General features: G+C 45.7%; 1 pseudogene; it reads left to right on the forward strand.

The window, feature by feature from the left end:
* The first annotated feature begins 500 nt into the window (after nt 1-500).
* Nucleotides 501-18,296, forward strand: LOC102931762 (annotated as a pseudogene).
* Nucleotides 18,297-18,773: the final 477 nt, after the last annotated feature.

Below are 18,773 nucleotides of genomic sequence, written 5' to 3' on the forward strand. Positions count from 1 at the left end.
CTCTCCTGCCAACTTAGCTTCTGCCTCTCAGGGTGGTGGAGTACCCAAGTCGACAGGAGAGTGCTCTGCCATCGACTTATTGCGTCTTCACCAGACCCGCAAAATCAATGTTGCTGCATTGATCACAGTGACGCCAATTTAGCAGGCCATTGTAGACAAGCCCTAAATCTTATGGCTGGGAGTTTTAAAGGAGTTATGTCCCCAACTCCTACTGAATTTCAGTAACAATATTGCATTACAAATCGTCAGGTCAAAAACCCTAGATGTCTTAGATAACAAGTTTCTTTGCATGTGGCATTAATATAGAATTCTTCAATTGTTAAACCTGAAAGATTTTTGTGTAAAATTTAACTCCTATCCCTGAGTGCTATTTGTTTTACTTAGGCTATTGACAGACTACAGTTTAGGTCAGTATAAGTTATATTGCTCAGGGGTGTGAATAAGCCAAGCACCAGTGTGGACAGCGGTATGGACATGGTATTGACAGTGGACAGCGGACAATGGACAGCAGTATTTCGGTGGGACAGATTCTCCCGCTGACACAGCTACCACCACTCATGGGGTTTGGAGTAATTAAGTCACAGGGAGAGTTCTCTCCCGTCAGCTTACAGCTTCTGCACTGGCAGGTCTACAGCAGCCCAGCTCTGTAGTGTAGCCATCGTCTTAGAATCATAGAATATCAGGGTTGAAAGGGACCTCAGGAGGTCATCTAGTCCAACCCCCTGCTCAAAGCAGGACCAAACCCCAATTTTTGCCCCAGATCCCTAAATAGCCCCCTCAAGAATTGAACTCACAACCCTGGGTTTAGCAGGCCAGTGATCAAACCACTGAGCTATCCCTCCCTCCCTTAGTATTTAATTCAGCGCCCGATCCTGAAACCGGATCCACATAGGTGCCAGATTGAAGTCAGAGGCTGCCTGCAGGCCGAGCACTGGGGCCTCAGTAAAATTACACTAAACTCGTCAGTTTTATTTGTAGTCATTTTTTAATTCATTTTCAGAGGCTAATGCTGTAATTAATGCTGCAGTATTTCTGTTCACCCTTTTTCTAATACAAATAAATATTCCCATGCAAACTATTTTCTTCGCATTTCTTCCTAGAAATCTTTCAGTTGATCTTATATTTTTGTTTTTACAAAAGCTTATATTTACAAAACCTTAAATTGTGGGCCAGTTTTTTTTCTGAAAGGGAACCTTACAAATCACACTTGTAAAATCTGCATGAATTGGGACCATTTCAGACACTGACACACAGAATATGTTATGAACAAGTACATGGCACGTTATTTCATTTTAGGATCCAGCTCCAGTATATGCTACTTTGACTACTGACTTGCCAGAAGTTCAAATAGAGATCACTGACAAGCACAATGAGCTCAGGAGACTGGTAAGTCCAACAGCTAGCAACATGCTGAAGATGGTAAGATTTTATAAAGAACTTCTTAGTGTTACGATTGAGCAGTAGGGGTGCGGCTCGGACTCAGCGCATGGAGATGCTGGCCGCATTGCTGTCCCCGGGGCCCAGCGGGCGATGGTTTTCAAGCATCTCTGTCATAACCATAAGGGTAGCCTAAAATTCCTCCTTACCTGTAAGGGGTTAAGAAGCTCAAATAACCTGGTTGGCACCTGACCAAAGGAACCAATGGGGACAAAAGATACTTTCAAATCTGGAGGGGGGGGCCTTGTTTTGGGTTCTTTGTTTCTGTGTTCGTTCACTCTTGGGACTAAGAGGGACTGGACATCAATCCTTGTTCTCCAAACTATTCTGAATCAGTCTCTCATATTACAGAAATTGTAAGTACAGCCAGGCAAGGCGTATTAGTTTATCTTTGTTTTCTCAACTTGTGAATTTTCCCTTTGCTGGAGGAAGGTTTATCCCTGTTTTATTGTACCTTTGAAACTAAGGCTAGAGGGGATTCCTCTATGTTTTGTGCATCTTTTGTTACCCTGTAAAGTTATCTTCCAACCTGATTTTACAGAGGGGATTTTTACCTTTTCTTTTTTTTAAAAAATAAAATTCTTCTTTTAAGAACTGATAGATTTTTTTTTCCGTGTCCAAAGATCCAGGGATTTGGCTCTGTGTTCACTTTGTAACCAATTGGTTAGGATATTATTCTCAAGCCTCCCCAGGAAAGGGGGTGTAAGGGCTTGGGGGGATATTCTGGGGGAACAGGAACTCCAAGTGGTCCTTTCCCTGATTCTTTGTCTAAATCACTTGGTTGTGGCAGCATACTGTTCAAGGACAAGGTGGAATTTGTGCTTTGGGAAAGTTTTTAACCTAAGCTGGTAAAAATAAGCTTAGGCGGTCTTGCATGCGGGTCCCCACATCTGTACCCCAGAGTTCAGAGTGGGAAAGGAACCCTGACAATCTCCATAATGGGACCCACCAAGAACTCACTCCTGGTTTGCTAGACTCTAGCTGGGACCTCCATTAACCATTCAATATATTTGGTTGTGATTTCCGTACTCCTGCTTGTGACCCAGTTGGGAGCTACCACACTCATAATGAGAACCCGTGTATCAGCGATTGAAAAGCAGCTCTTTGCTGCCATAGTACAAATAGTTGAGCTGGCTGGAAATTTTGTGACAGAACGTTTTTCTCTTATAGAATGCTGACTCATCCAAAGCAAAACATTTCGTGGAAATGTGTCGAGTTTGATTAATTTTTTGATGGAGTATCACCAGGTACTCCAGGGCTTTTAGGGTCTACAGCTCTGGGGTAGTTCACTACACAGATTGCCTCAGGATTGGGGACCCAGGAATTCTAGGCTCCCTTATACAGAGCTGGGAGCCCTGACTCCAGTAGGTACTCTCAGGATCTAAGTTCCAACACTGCAGCAAGAAGCCTGGAAATCCTGGGAGCCCTCAGGGCTCCCTGCCATGGATCTGGTAGCCTGGAAGACCTGTGAGCCCCAGTTCCCAGGTTCCCAGCTTAGGTGTAACTCATAGACCTTCTAAGCTTCCAGCTTCCTGTCAGTCCTGATGCTGACGGGTAGGGTGACCAGATTGCAACTGTGAAAAAAACGGGACGGGGGTGGAAGAGTAATAGGTGCCTATATAGGAAAAGTCACCAAAAACGGGACTGTCCCTTTAAAAATGGGACATCTTGTCACCCTACTGATGGGGAGCAGGTGCCTAGAAGTGCTGGGAGCCTTGGCTCAGCCCATTTTGGAGATTGGTCTCTGAGGTGGAAGTTAATTTTGAAATTTTCCAATTATTTCTAAATAAGTCTCCTTTAATTCCCTCCCATGGGAAATTTTGAAATTACTACTTCTCACTTCAAAACAATTTTTTTCAAAATTTTGGAATTTCCCATGGAATGGAATTTTGGACTTTTAACCAAGTAGTTGAAAACATTCTCCAATGTATCAAGGTGAGGAGACCACATAGGTTTCCAAGGGATTGGAAGGAGAGGACAATAAGAAAAGAGTAGATGCGGGAGGAGCTGTGAAAAGTGAATGCTAGAATTATTGATGGCCATTGAACAAGACGCAGTGGTATGAAAATGGACTTCCATTTGGTTCTATACAGAAGCATCTTACTTATTCAGCTTGTTGCACATTCCATGATTCTCTGTATTCTATGCAAGTATAATGTCCGGGACGCTGGATCGGTTCAATTGCACCCTTAACTTGTGAAGACTAAAACAATGAGAGCATTGCAATGGAAACTGAAGTACTCTGGCCACGAAAAAAGTGCATCGCTTAAGCAATGTACCTATTCTGTTAGTCATTATGGCTCCATCCTGGAGAAACACCCTGAGGGGTGAGAAGCTCTGTCTTCATGCAAATTCATTTAGTTTATTTAGTTGTGTTCCCAATCATAGTGATAATGGTGAAAATTTGTGCCAACATTAGTGGTGCTCTTTGTGGAGTGGACACTTATCCAATAGGAACTGAGTTGAGACCAACTACCTATTTAGCATCGATCAACAAAGAGTCACATCAGTATCCCTCCAAGCCATCCTGGCCACCAATTATATTGACAAGCCTAGATGAGTGGCCCCATTTTCAGAAATTCTAAGAACTGCACAAATCCCACTGGAATCAAAAGGAACTGCATGCTCTCATCACCGCTGAAAAATCAAACCATCTTTATGTATATGCCTATCTGTAGATTTAGGGTTGATCAGGCGATTTAGACACACACGATTCCCATTTGTCGGCTTTGAACATCTCAGTCTGGGTTTCTAACTTCAGGAAAGCGAACCAAAGCAGGCAAATCAAATTCACATTTGCTGAGTGTTTTTCTCTTTGAATTGCTTAAGAATGCCCAGTATCTCCCATTTCATTAAGGTATGGAATGCTGAAGCTGCAAAGAATGCTAAAAGTTGGGCAGTGTTTATTCCCATAGTCCTGAATCCAGAAGAAAAGTTGTAAGTAAGTAAAATATGACTTTTGGCAAGCAATATATCATTAAGCAGTCTGGACTACATGACGTTGCCTCAAATGTGAGTGAGGAAAGAGAGAGTAAAGGGAACACTTGCCCAATAGCACACAAGGGACAAAGGCATAAGCTAGTTCCCAGAACTGGGGACACTATAGTGGTATAGAATGATAACAATTCTATTATAATCTACACTAGGAAAGTGAATCTGTGTCCCACTGAAATAGCCAGTTCATATACAGGAGAGAAGTCGATTATGGCTACCAGCAAGAGCTCTCCACAACTGGGAAAGGTGGGAATCAGATATTATGGTGATGATGCCATATAGGTATACGGATAGATCCCTCTTGCAAAGAGCAGGAGGTTGGCCAGAGTGGAGCTGGGCCTTGCAGACTTGGGAAGCCTCAATCAGCTGTGAGGAGTTGGGAAAATATCATTGTTTAAACTGGTTCATGCTGAAAACTTTAACAATATTTTAACCAGGTTCACATCTAAACTTAAAGGGTGTGATTCGCATTTACACTAAGGCCTGTTTTATGCCACTCTCACAGTGTAAAGGGGCAAATGAGGATGAGACCCAAGGAGTTTAGTGTGCACTTACATTAGATGTGCAAGTTTGTTCATGAGGGCATTTTGGGGGGCTGATGCAATTTCAAAGCAGTCATTCTTTCTTCTAGGTTGGTTTTTCTCCTCAATTATGAAGGTTTTACAATATTCCCAGCAACTCTTCATTATATAATTGGTGAACTGTCTTTCCATTATTTAGATATCACCTGTGGTGAAAATCTCTATTATCCAAGTGTTCCCAAATCATGGTCATCTGCACTCCAAGGCTAGTCTGATGAGACAGATTACTTCACATTCGGTGTTGGACCAACACCATCAAATGCAGTGATTGGACACTATACTCAGGTATGGATAGTGTCTATAACACAACATGCCATATTTGCAAAAAAGTTCTCTAAACTTATGCCAGAAGTCTTATGCATGCAAGCATTCACATGAGAACATGGCATAGTTGCATATCTAACTACCTGATTTTCTAATGCAAATCCAGGTTTGGGGGGCATAAAACTAATTTTCTTGATCAAAATTAGATGCTTGAAAGTTTGCTTGCACAAAATGGATGACACAACTTTAGATGCCATACTGAGGTGATCTGGAAAATGTGTTTAATTGGGATCATCGCTAAATTCATAATTTAAGAAGGAAACAGATGCAGCCTTGACATGAGGTACATTAATTTTTCCACCAGGGATTATCTAACATCACTCCTTGAATGGTAATCAGCCTATTATATTTAAGCAAGAAGGTACCCCTTCATAGTCCTTTTCTAGCAGATAAGGCCCATGCAAGGACAATGAGTCCCAACTGGTCCTTATTTGACAGACAAAGATTCAGGGAAGTGTCTCATCAGTCATATCAACTGAAGATTTTGTCCAGTGCTTCCCCTTTCAAAATGAACCATCCTCTTGGACTTCTGGAGATATCAGAATTTATATGGGGGGGTAGAATGCTGCTGTAGATGTGAGCTGTGAAGGAGCGGGAGCCAGTAGCAACACTATCTTTCCTAGAATCTCACCTCTAGTGTTGTCTGAGGATCTTCACTTAGGCCACGTCTGCAGTACCCACCGGATTGGTGGGTAGTGATCGATCTATCGGGGATCGATTTATGGCGTCTTGTGTAGACACGATAAATCGATCCCTGATCGCTCTGCCATCGACTCTGGAACTCCACCAGTGCGATCGGCGGAAGCAGAGTCGACGGGGGAGCAGCGGCCGTTGATTCCACGCCGCGAGGACATGAAGTAAGTGATTTTAAGTCGATCTAAGATACATCAACTTCAGCTACGCTATTCTCGGAGTTGAAGTTACGTATCTTAGATCGATCCCCACCCCCCTAGTGTAGACCAGGCCTTAGAGTCAGCATCTGGGTTGCAGTGCGGTCCTGCTTACGTTACAGACACAAGGAGATTTGTGATGTCTTTGTAACAAAAGACTTAACCCAGATATGAACATCCAGTATATGTCTAGCCCCCAGTCCTCTGCTCTAAACAGCAGAGAACACAGCTTCTTTAAATACTGAATGAAGCTAATTTGAAATGTGCTTCTGTTTGCATTAATGACCCTCTTTCTAGGGAAATCACTGACACACTAGTCCAACATACTTACATTTAGAAGCCCTCACTGCATCAGGATGATAGTATATTGACAAAACAGGGACATCATGGGGCAGATTCTCAGCTGATGTATATCAGGAGAGCACCGGTGAAGCCCAGGGTGCTACTTCGATTTATAGCAGCTAAGGAATTGACCTATGAAATCTACATATTTTAAAAAATTCTGCCCTATTTCCTGCTGTCTGAGAATTACACTCAGCTACATCACAGTGGTGCTGTCTAGTAGTAAAAGCAAGGAATTGCTAGATGACGAACTCTGCCATGGATTCACCATGTGATTGAAGGCAAAGTGTTTCACCTCTCTCTGCCTCAGGTTCAACACCTGTAAACAGGGATACTTATACCAAAATTAAATCCTTCACTATGAAAACCCCCATCACAATACCATGAAGATTATCTTTGAGTTCCATAACTTTTCCGCATCACTAAATTAAGACCCCCATGGTGTGTAACCCTCTCAGACTGAGCCCAATGTATAGTATTATGGCCCTACCAAACTCACAGTCCATTTTGGTCAATTGCATGGTCATAGGATTTTAAAAATTGTAAAATTCATGATTTCAGCTGTTAAAATCTGAAATTTCACAGTGTTGTAATTTTAGGGGTCCTGACCCAAAAGGCAGCCGTGCGGTGGATTGCAAGGTGATTGTAGGGGGGTCGTGGTACTGCTACCCTTACTTCTGTGCTGATGCTGGCGGTGGCTCTGCCTTTAGAGCTGGGCAGCTGGAGAGAAGAGGCTGCTAGCCAGGAGCCCAGCTCTGAAGGCAGAGCCACCGCCAGCATCAGCACAGAAGTAAGGGTGGCAATACCATACAATCCTTCTTACTTCTCGCTGCTGCCTGTAGAACTGGGCCGTCAGGCAGCACCCACCCCTCTCTGACCGCCCAGCTCAGAAGGCAGTAGCGCAGAAGTAAGGGTGGGATGGTGTGCTTCTGGTGGGGTGCTGCCTTCACAGGGGGTGCCCGGCCACCAGCCGCCGCTCTCCAGCTGCCCAACTCTGAAGGCAGCGCAGAAGTGAGGGTGACAATACCACGACCCCCACAAAATAGCCTTGTGACCCCCCTGCAAGTCGCTTTTGGGTCAGGACCCCCAATTTGAGAAATGCTGGTCTCCACTGTGAAATCTGTATAATATAGGGTAAAAGCACAAAAAAGACCAGATTTCACAGCTCCGTGATGCGTTTTTCATGGCCATGAATTTGGTAGGGCCTTATCTATGATGTAGAGAGAGAACAAATTGGCGAGAGAGACACGAATTGAGGAAGATGGGAATGTTTGAAAGGGAATGGGCAAATCAAGGACACCTGGCTAGAGACAATGGAAAGGAATAAAATAATGAAACGGGTCTCATACAAAAATTCACTTTATTCACTTTGTTTCTACTCTATATTGTATCCTCCCCCCTCTTCCACTGTCTGTGTTCTCAGGTAAGGCCCTGATCCTTCAACTGAATCCAACACAAGGGTTGCAATTGCAAATTTTTTAGGGGAATATACCTGTCTCATTTTATGTCTGTAAAGTGGTTGTTGTACATGGAATAATAATTCATAAGGATCTGACTCTGGGATAAAATGTACCCGGTAAAGATGTCAGAACTGGAGCTGGCCAAAAAAGAGAATTTCTGTTGTGTGGAAAATTCAGAGATTTTGAATTTTAGCCTGAATTGGGACAAAAAGTCAAAATCTCAGATTTTTCTGTGGAACAAAATATTCTCAAAGATTTCATGTTCATAAGGTTGAAATGTTTAATTTCATCCTTCTCATTTTGATATATATTGTATAATATAAGCAGTTGAAAGCTTGTGCTGGCACACAGCTCTAATTTGTAAAGTCATGTATGTTAAAAGCTGAAAATTGTGGAGAACTTAAAAATTGGATGGTAACAGACTGTGAATCTCAGCGATGATTGAACTGCTGGTGATATTTTAAATAAAAATAACTCTCGGCCATGCTTGCCGTGGTTTCCATCACTTCACACTGACTCCACAGATATTCTAAACTTCAAGGTGGTAGGTGGGATTAGTGTGTGTGCTGTTAGTGTTGTGTAAGCAGATGTGTTGATTTGTGTGAGGGTTGTGTTGTGCTGGAAATGTTTTGGGGATTTGTGTGGGTGGCAAGTGAGGTGTGTGTGTTGCAGTGAGGGGTTATTGTGTCCACTGGTTGTGTACTTGTGTGGGTGGTTGTGTTGATTTGTGTGAGAAGACGGGTTGTGCTGGAAGATTTGTGTTGATTTCAGTGGGTGTCAGCTGAGCACACAGGTCTGGCAGCTGGGCCAAGTAATCCACCATCTGTGGAGTCTTCCTCATATAACCATGCAAATTCTCTGTGGAGTAAAGAGTGGTGATTGGTTGAGTTGCCTCTGATATCACAATGGTCTAGGACTCTGAGCATGACATAGATACATGCCATAGGTACACTTCAACTTAAAATGACTGAGAACTTAAAAACTGCAACCGACTGTGAAACTCAGTGATGTCTCAGCCTGGCGATACTGTGAACAAATGAGCCCTTAATCACGCTTCTAGCTGTTTCTATCACTTCACACTGACTCACCAGACACCTTAGGTTTCAGAGTGACACACAGTGACATTCATGGAATATATTATATTAATTATATTATATTATTTGAAATGATAAAGTCAAAATGAAATCTTTCACCTTATTGTAATGGTGGCGAACAGCAGAGAGGCTAACAGAGGGAGAGGATCTGTCTGAGAGGAGGTATGCTAAGTGCTGCATTAGTGAGGGCTGTGTTGGTGAGTATCTGAGTGTCTGTTGCGGGGACAGTTTGACCATGTGTTTGATAGTGTGAATTGGGAGTGCTTTATTCCAGGTGAGCCTTGAGTGGGCCTGACTGTTATAAAAAGCCAGTCAGCCGTGAACCAGCTGAGCAGCGAACAGCAGAGAGGCTAACAGAGGGAGTTTGCCAGGGGAGAGCCCACTGAGGCTTACAAAGTCTTGCAGGCTTCTCTGAGTAGTCACTACAACTCCTGAGGAAGCTCGTAAAAGGAAGGTAATATGGATGGTGAGCGTTCAGCTGTTGTGACCTGCACAAGATGTGCCATGTTTGTCTTTCTTCCACAGGACAGAAGCGACTTTGTCTGTACAAAGTGCAAGCTGGTCTCCATATTGGAAGAGAAGGTTCAAGGTCTGGAGAAACAAGTATCAACCCTGTGTTGCATAAGAGAAACTGAAGATTTCCTGGACAGACGTCAGGGTATGCTTCTATGGACACAACATTCTGAAGATTCAGAGCAGGCTGCGCAGCGGGGACAGAAGAATGGTGAAGAAATTTGGCAGCATGTGACCTCCAGAAGAAGAAAGGGGAGCATCCATGTACCAGCAATGCAGATACAGGTAAGCAACTGTTTTCATGTTCTCTTCACAGGTACTAATGCAGAAAGGGACTAGATGATACATCTGAGGGAAGGGAACAGAAGGAGACTCCACCAATTGGAAGGCATGAGATGCACTATCCTAGGGATGGGGGTTCTACGACCACCACTCCCAAGAGAAGGAGGCGGGTGGTGGTGGTTGGGGACTCTCCTCAGGGGGACTGAGTCATCTATCTGCTGCCCCGACCGGGAAAACCGAGAAGTCTGCTGCTTGCCAGGAGCTAGGATTCATGATGTGATGGAGAGACTGCCGAGACTCATCAAGCCCTCGGATCGCTACCCCTTCCTGCTTCTCCACGTGGGCACCAATGATACTGCCAAGAATGACCTTGAGCGGATCACTGCAGACTACGTGGCTTTGGGAAGAAGAATAAAGGACTTTGAGGCGCAAGTGGTGTTTTTGTCCATCCTCCGCGTGGAAGCAAAAGGCCTGGGTAGAGACCATCAAATCGTGGAAGTCAACGAATGGCTACGCAGGTGGTGTCAGAGAGAATGCTTTGGATTCTTTGACCATGGGATGGTGTTCCAAAAAGGAGGAGTGCTAGGCAGAGACGGGCTCCACCTAACAAAGAGAGGGAAGAGCATCTTTGCAAGCAGGCTGGCTAACCTAGTGAGGAGGGCTTTAAACTAGGTTCACCGAGGTAAGGAGACCAAAGCCCTAAGGTAAGTGGGGAAGTGGGATACCAGGACGAAGTACGAGCAGGAGAACATGAGAGGGGAGGGCTCCTGCCTCATACTGAGAAAGAGGGACGATCAGCGAGTTATCTCAAGTGCCTATACACAAATGCAAGAAGCCTGGGAAACAAGCAGGGAGAACTGGAAGTCCTGGCACAGTCAAGGAATTATGATATGATTGGAATAACAGAGACTTGGTGGGATAACTCACACGACTGGAGTACTGTCATGGATGGATATAAATTGTTCAGGAAGGACAGGCAGGGCAGAAAAGGTGGGGGAGTTATACTGTATGTAAGAGAGCAGTATGACTGCTCAGAGCTCTGGTATGAAACTGCAGAAAAACCTGAGAGTCTCTGGATTAAGTTTAGAAGTGTGAGCAACAAGGGTGATGTCATGGTGGGAGTCTGCTATAGACCACCGGACCAGGGGGATGAGGTGGATGAGGCTTTCTTCCAGCAACTAATGGAAGTTACCAGATTGCAGGCCCAGGTTCTCATGGGAGACTTCAATCACCCTAATATCTGCTGGGAAAGCAATACAGAGGTACACAGACAATCCAGGAAGTTTTTGGAAAATGTAGGGGACAGTTTCCTGGTGCAAGTGCTGGAGGAACCAACTAGGGGCAGAGCTCTTCTTGCTGCTCACAAACCAGGAAGAATTAGTAGGGGACGCAAAAGTGGATGGGAACCTGGGAGGCAGTGACTATGAGATGGTCGAGTTCAGAATCCTGACACAAGGAAGAAAGGAGAGCAGCACAATACAGACCCTGGACTTCAGAAAAGCAGACTTTGACTCCCTCAGGGAACTGATGGGCAGGATCCCCTGGGAGAATAACATGAGGGGGAAAGGAGTCCAGGAGAGCTGGCTGTATTTCAAAGAATCCTTATTGAAGTTACAGGAACAAACCATCCCGATGTGTAGAAAGAATAGTAAATATGGCAGGCAACCAGCTTGGCTTAACAGTGAAATCTTGCTGATCTTAAACACAAAAAAGAAGCTTACAAGAAGTGGAAGATTGGACAAATGACCAGGGAGGACTATAAAATATTGCTCAGGCATGCAGGAGTGAAATCAGGAAGGCCAAATCACACTTGGAGTTGCAGCTAGCAAGGGATGTTAAGAGCAACAAGAAGGGTTTCTTCAGGTATGTTAGCAACAAGAAGAAAGCCAAGGAAAGTGTGGGCCCCTTACTGAATGAGGGAGGCAACCTAGTGACAGAGGATGTGGAAAAAGCTAATGTACTCAATGCTTTTTTTGCCTCTGTCTTTACGAACAGGGTCAGCTCCCAGACTACTGCATTGGGCAGCACAGCATGGAGAGGAGGTGACCAGCCCTCAGTGGAGAAAGAAGTGAGAAAGAAGTGGTTTGGGACTATTTAGAAAAGCTGGATGAGCACAAGTCCATGAAGCCGGATGCGCTTCATCTGAGAGTGCTAAAGGAGTTGGTGGATGTGATTGCAGAGCCATTGGCCATTATCTTTGAAAACTCATGGTGATCGGGGGAGGTCCCGGACGACTGGAAAAAGGCTAATGTAGTGCCCATCTTTAAAAAAGGGAAGATGGAGGATCCAGAGAACTACAGGCCAGTCAGCCTCACCTCAGTCCCTGGAAAAATTATGGAGCAGGTCCTCAAGGAATCAATTCTGAAGCACATAGAGGAGAGGAAAGTGATCCGGAACAGTCAGCATGGATTCACCAAGGGCAAGTCATGCCTGACTAATCTAATTGCCTTCTATGATGAGATAACTGGCTCTGTGGATGAGGGGAAAGCAGCGGACGTGTTATTCCTTGACTTTAGCAAAGCTTTTGACACGGTCTCCCACAGTATTCTTGCCAGCAAGTTAAAGAAGTATGGGCTGGATGATGGACTATAAGGTGGATAGAAAGCTGGCTAGATTGTCGGGCTCAACGGGTAGTTATCAATGGCTCCATGACTAGTTGGCAGCTGGTATCAAGCGGAGTGCCCCAAGGGTCGGTCCTGGCCTGGGGCCAGTTTTGTCAATATCTTCATTAACGATCTGGAGGATGGCATGGACTGCACCCTCAGCAAGTTTGCAGATGACACTAAATTGGGAGGAGAGGTAGATACGCTGGAGGGTAGGGATAGGATACAGAGGGACCTAGACTAATTAGAGGATTGGGCCAAAAGAAATCTGATGAGGTTCAGCAAGGACAAGTGCAGAGTCCTGCACTTAGGACAGAAGAATCCCATACACCACTACAGACTAGGGACTGAATGGCTCAGCAGCAGTTCTGCAGAAAATGACCTAGGGGTGACAGTGGACGAGAAGCTGGATATGAGTCAACAGTGTGCTCTTGTTGCCAAGAAGGCCAATGGCATTTTGGAATGTATATGTAGGGGCATTGCCAGCAGATCGAGGGACGTGATCTTTCCCCTCTATTCGACATTGGTGAGGCCACATCTGGAGTACTGTGTCCAGTTTTGGGCCCCACACTACCAGAAGGATGTGGAAAAATTGGAAAGCGTCCAGTGGAGGCAGTGGTGAGCTGGAGCCAGTTTGCACCGGTTCACTAGAACCGGTTGTTAAATTTAGAAGCCCTTTTAGAACTGGTTGTTCCGCGAGGGACAACCGCTTCTGAAAGGGCTTCTAAATTTAACCGGCCAAAAGTGGCACCTTAAGCGTCGGCTCCATGGGTGCTCCAGCCCTGGAGCACCCAAGGGGAAAATTTGGTGGGTGCAGAGCACCCACCGGCAGCTCCCTGCCCCAACCCCGGCCCCAGCTCACCTCCGCTCCGCCTCCACCTCCTCCCCTGAACGCACTGCCCTGCTCTGCTTCTCTGCCCCCCCCCCCCCCCCCGGCTTCCCGAGAATCAGCTGTTCCCGCGGGAAGCAGGAAGCCGGGGCAGGCTGAGAAGCAGGCCGCGGCTTCCCGCTCAGGCCCAGGGAGGCAGAGTGGAGGTGAGCTAGGGCGTGTGGGCCGGGGGGAGCGAGGAGGGCCGCCTGCGCTGCAGCAGGTAACCCTCTGGGGGGGGGGGGCACAAGGGAAGCGCTCCCCATCCCAGCTCACTTCCGCCACCCTCAGCCTGAGCGGGAAGCCATGGCCTGCTTCTCAGCCCTTCCAGGCTTCCTGCTGAACAGCTGATTCGCGGGAAGCCGGCGGGGGGGCCGAGAAGCAGAGCGGGGCAGTGCATTCAGGGGCGGAGGCGGAGCGGAGGTGAGCTGGGGCCAGGCGCGGGGTGGGGAGCTGCCGGTGGGTGCTCTGCACCCACCAAATTTTCCCCGTGGGTGCTCCAGCCCCAGAGCACCCAGGGAGTCGGCGCCTAAGGCGCCACTTTTGATGTAATCAGTGGGGAGAGCAGCCCCTGCTCCCCCCCAGCTACGCTCCCCTGCCCGTAGGAGCCAGAGGGACCTGCCGGATGCTTCCTAGGAGCTGCCCCAGGTAAGTACCACCGGGACTCCCCACCTCGCCCCCTGGCAGGTGCCTCTGGCTCTTAGGGGTGGAGTGGGCAACCACTATGGGCCCACTATGGGCACCCAGGAGGGCCCATGAGACCCTCCTGCCCTGTTATGGGGGCAGTCACGGGACAAGGGAGGGGGGATGGATGGGGCAGAGGTCCGGGGGGGGGGCATCAAGGAACACAGGGGGGTTGGATGGGGCAGGAGTGGGCAACGACCCCCTCGTGGGGTGAGGAGGGAACCCGTTGTTAAGATTTTGGCAGCTCATCACTGAATGGAGGGCAACAAAAATGATTAGGGGACTGGAACACATGATTTATGAGGAGAGGCTGAGGGGACTGGGATTGTTTAGTCTGCGGAAGAGAAGAATGAGGGGGGATTTGATAGCTGCTTTCAACTACCTGAAAGGGGGTTCCAAAGAGGATGGATCTAGACTGTTCTCAGTGGTAGCAGATGACAGAACAAGGAGTAATGGTCTCAAGTTGCAGTGGGGGAGGTTTAGGTTGGACATTAGGAAAAACTTTTTCACTAGGAGGGTGGTGAAACACTGGGATGCGTTACCTAGGGAGGTGGTGGAATCTCCTTCCTTTGAAGTTTTTAATGTCAGGCTTGACAAAGCCCTGGCTGAGATGATTTAGTTGGGGATTGATCCTGCTTTGAGCAGTGGGTTGGACTACATGACCTCCTGAGGTCCCTTGCAACCCTGAGATTCTATGATTCTATGATTCAGTTCAATGATTTCCCATTGAAAATTTTGTTAAACTTGATATGTTTCCACAATGTTTAAATGTCAGTGAAACAGCATTTTCCAACAGAAAACTGTACCATCAGAAAATCTGACCACCTCTAGTCAAAACACTACAGCCCAGATTTTAAGTTAGATGCTTGCAATTGCAGGAATACATTTGTACATGCCAATGCAGTATGCTCACACAAAACGCTAACTAGTTATGCCTACATACATATAACTGATTTGTGTGCATCAGGCAGGTGATGCAAATGTACGTGCACCATTGTACTCACATAACTTGACTAATGGCTGCAGAACCAGCCTCTTTTGAATGTACTCTGGATTGCACTTTGAAGTATGATTAAAAAGTGAGGTTTGTCAGACGTTTTATGCCATTTTAAAATTTTAGGGGAAAAGTAGTAGGGTCAACTACAACACCTTACAAAATAGGAGACCCATGTGGCGACTGTCCTGATGCTTGTGACAATGGACTGTGCAGTAAGTTAATGTATTATTGTACCACCTACATATTTTTGGTGTGTCCCATGAAATGCTGAATTCCCTTATCCAGTCCAAGTAGAGCATGGGGGCTTGACGCCTCTGTTTGTAATGAGCAATGATACATATAGACACCACATTCTCTGGTTCAGGGCATTACGGCGGGTGTTCCAGTTCTGGCAGACGGCTAGTCTTCTTTTATCTACCGGATTCTTACCTTTTCTGTAGTGTTGTTGTCACTCTAAAGCCGCTGCTATGTAATATGAATGAAGTTATTCTCCCGCCCATCCAGTTCCTCAGTGTCACAGACCCACAGTTCATGTCATTAGTATGCAGTGCACCTAAGCAATGGTATTGCAATAAGCGTCGTGCAGATTCCTTCTATGCAGTCATTTTTTCTAATGTTACACTCAAGAATGAATTATGCCTTGGGGAATGTAAAGGTGTCAAAATTCTTTCCCCACTCTGAACTCTGGGGTACAGATGTGGGGACCCGCATGAAAGACCCCCGTAAACTTATTTTTACCAGCTTAGGTTAAAAACTTTCCCCCAGGCACAAACTTTGCCTTGTCCTTGAACAGTATGCTGCCACTACCCAGTGATTTAGACAAACAGGGAAAGGACCACTTGGAGTTCCGATTTCCCCAGAATATGCCCCCAAGCCCTTACACCCCCTTTCCTGGGGAGGCTTGAGAATAAACGATGAGCATAAACCCCTTGGATTTTTAAGACCCAAAAAAACCAATCAGATTCTTAAAAATCAGAACTTTATTAGAAGAACAAAAAAAGATAAGAGAACAACTCTGTAAGATCACAATGGAAGATAATCTTACAGGCAGTCAGATTCAAAACATAGAGAATCCCTCTAGGCAAAATCTTAAGTTACAGAAAGACACAAAAACAGGAATACACATTTCCTCCAGCACAGTGAATTTACAAGCCAAAACAAAGAAAACCTAACGCATTTTCTAGCTAGATTACTTACTAACTTTACAGAAGTTGAAGGGCTTGCATCCTTGATCTGTTCCCGGCAAAGGTATCACCCAGACAGACAAAAGCCTTTTTTCCCTGCTCCAGATTTAAAAGTATCTTGTCCCCTCATTGGTCATTTTGGGTCAGGTGCCAGCACGGTTACCTTAGCTTCTTAACCCTTTACAGGTGAAAGGATTTTGCCTCTGGCCAGGAGGGATTTTATAGCACTGTACACAGAAAGGTGGTTACCCTTCCTTTTATATTTATGACAAAAGGATTGCCACAGAGCTAAACCAAAAGCATCTTGTGGCCTGACCGTGCTCTTATTCAAATTAATGGCAAAACCTACACTGATTTCATTGGGAGAGGAGCAGGTTCATGCTTAGGAATCCCTTAGCAACACAGAACCGTCAGCACTTGTAAGAGTCTAAGGCAGCTTAGGGGAAGAGGAAAGGAAGAAAAGTCAGGGCCCTGGTGGGGGGGAGGGTTGTTGGTCAAAACACATTCTGCCTGTTTCCCGTTATCCACCATTCTGCCCACATCCCTGTACCCAGCCTGCTCCTTTCAATTCTTGTGTCCCCCTACCTGCCCCCACCTGCCCGGCAGCCGTCTCCCTTCCTCCTCTCACCCCCATGCCAGGCAATCAGTCATTTCTGTAGGCACTGCTTCCTCCCACATTCCCGTCACACGGCCAATGTACCTGCAGGGGGCGACAGTATTGAGACCCTCCCTTGCAGGGCCTGGCCCCATTGCAGTTGCTGATGGGTGGGGGAAGGAGCAACAGAGGAACAACTCCATTCTCTTCATAGCCCTGCTGGATGCATGTGCTTTCTTCAGGTATGTGGAAATGCCTGAGAGGACCACCAAATGCATGAATGTCGTTCCCAGTGCATGACACTTATGAGTCCTGCCCTCCCTTGGCATGGGCCCCTGGGTCTGTGACCAGGACTCCACAGTGTTCAGAAAGGGGGTGCTGCAAAGTCAGCTGAATCTCCCATCTGCACAGGGAAGGAAAGTCATGCCCAGGGCGAGTACACAGCATGCCTGTCTCAAGGGTATAATTTGGTCCACAGCTTTCACTCCCTTGGTTTATGTTGGTTTTGCTGAACTAAGGCAGGAGTATGAATGGAATAAGGGACTCAGGATTTGGCCCACAATGCTGTGGATAGTTAAGTTTCTGTGACACTTGAATTGGGGGAGAAAAACTGAAGTAAGAAAACATGTTTAATAAGGGTAAAATTCACCCCTGTACAGGGGACCAGCAAAAAGCTTGTGCAACACAAAAATTCCAGTGAATCCCTTAAATGGTGCATTGGCCTTTGTGCTGGCTCTCCACACGGGGGCAAATTTCATCCAAATGAGAATGTATTTGAAAGAAAAAAAGTTACAAACTAGGATTGCTTTAGTCTGAGATCTGCAGTGCATTGTAAAGCACTTTGAGATCTGCTGATGAAAGGGGCTATAGCAGTGCTGCAAAGAGCAAATAGAAATTTGCAGCCTGAATGACTTTCATGGTAGATTACAGTAAACAACAACACAAAGGAACAAAAGTGAAGTCTCCATGGGAGAGCACAGTGTGTGCCTTAGGGCCAGTGCTAGCCATTGCGGGCCCTAAGCAGGAGTATCTCACACACACACACACACACTAAAACTGGCAAGTTCTTAGAATAAAAAGCCAGTAGGAGGGGCCCTGGAACTGCTTGGGGCCCTAAGCAATTACTTAGGTAATTAGTCTGCTTATGTCTAGCGCTGGGTCTGGGGTATGTCCTGTAAAACAGGATGCAACAGCTCTGCCTCTCAGAATGGCTGTTTATCTTGGCAGACAAGCGAGTTCTTAGAGACTTAAACAAAACAAATGGGTAACAGTCATACAGCAAAATAAACCGCATTAACGATGTGCTCCCTTTTCTTTCAGCCAATCCCTGCAAGTATGAATATACATTCTCCAACTGTCGTCAATTAAAAACGCAATATACCTGTAAACACCTGTTTGTCCTAAAATATTGTGTCGGTTCCTGTCAGTGCACCACTGAAATACAGTAATAACTTAAAGTTAGCCTCTGCAGTAAAATGAAGATAAATAAAATAAAATATTTCCAAACTAGATATAATTCCAGATAAAGATTCTAACAATGTATTCTGCATTGTATGCTGCGATCCTCCTCCTGTGTAAGTTGCACGTTCTATTAAGTCTCACTTCGCTATTAACTAGGGCATCTGCTCTCCTCAATCTGCTTGTAGAACTCCTTTGATGTCAATGAAATAAAACTGTACCTCCTTAACCGTGTTGTTCTTTGCCTTGAGACAATTGTTATATTTGGAACATATTAAAAACCTGTGACAAAATTAGCCCATGTGTTTTCATTTAATACTCATTAAAACAGCGATGATTTTTATTTTTGTTTTAAATTCTGCACATGCTAAGTTCTGATAGGATTCAGTGCAGTAGGTTCTGATCTCATTTAAACAGGAGCAAAATCCAGAATAACTTTTTTGGATTCAGTAGAGTTATTCCAGATT

Source organism: Chelonia mydas, chromosome 3 (genome assembly GCF_015237465.2).
Source record: "Chelonia mydas isolate rCheMyd1 chromosome 3, rCheMyd1.pri.v2, whole genome shotgun sequence".
NCBI lineage: Eukaryota > Metazoa > Chordata > Testudines > Cheloniidae > Chelonia > Chelonia mydas.